General features: G+C 51.1%; 1 non-coding gene across 1 annotated transcript; it reads left to right on the forward strand.

Annotated features, from left to right (window-relative positions):
* Positions 1-309: 309 nt before the first annotated feature.
* Tc00.1047053400681.10 lies at positions 310-428 on the forward strand (the record flags this gene model as incomplete). The annotated part of the gene is made up of 1 exon (XR_008253930.1): positions 310-428. It is a non-coding gene; the product is annotated as a ribosomal RNA large subunit alpha, 5' & 3' partial (ribosomal RNA).
* Between the last annotated feature and the right edge of the window lie 360 nt (positions 429-788).

Below are 788 nucleotides of genomic sequence, written 5' to 3' on the forward strand. Positions count from 1 at the left end.
CTTGTGACGTCAGTTGGTTGTTGCCCTTCATCCGTTGAGTTAGTGGTATTATAGATTGTCTTATTTCCTGTTGCGTTTCCTCACTTATTCCGGAAGTTTTGAGTGATGACTCTAGTGCTGCGTAGAATGCTAGTTTTGGGGCATCGCTTGTTCTCAAACTTTAAATGGGTGAGAAGCTTAACTCGCTTGATTGGAGTTTTGCATTGAATGTGAGTGCCAAGTGGGCCATTTTTGGTAAGCAGAACTGGCGCTGTGGGATGAACCAAACGTTCGGTTAAGGTGCCTAACACGACGCTCATGAGATACCACAAAAGGTGTTGGTTGGTCTAGACAGCAGGACGGTGGCCATGGAAGTCGGAAGCCGCTAAGGAGTGTGTAACAACTCACCTGCCGAATCAACCAGCCCTGAAAATGGATGGCGCTCGAGCGTTGGACCTATACCGGACCGTTGCTGTAAGCTAGGCCTATGCTGTGTGAGGGCAAGCTGCACTTGGTCTAGGCATGGAGTGACGGCAACGAGTAGGAGGGTCGCTGTGGCTAGCGGGAAGCCTCAGGCGTGAGCCTAGGTGAAGCAACCACAGGCGCAGATCTTGGTGGTAGTAGCAAATATTCAAGTGAGAACCTTGAAGGGCGAGGTGGAGAAGGGTTCCATGGGAACAGCAGTTGACCATGGGTCAGGCGGTCCTAAGTGATCCGGTAAATCGAACAGAGACGGGGTGCCTGACATTGTCCCCGTCGCGGCTTTGTTCAGTAATCTGCAAAGTACTGTTGCATTGCAGCCCCCTGTA

The sequence above is a fragment of the Trypanosoma cruzi genome (assembly GCF_000209065.1).
Source record: "Trypanosoma cruzi strain CL Brener chromosome Unknown tcruzi_1047053400681, whole genome shotgun sequence".
Lineage (NCBI taxonomy): Eukaryota > Euglenozoa > Kinetoplastea > Trypanosomatida > Trypanosomatidae > Trypanosoma > Trypanosoma cruzi.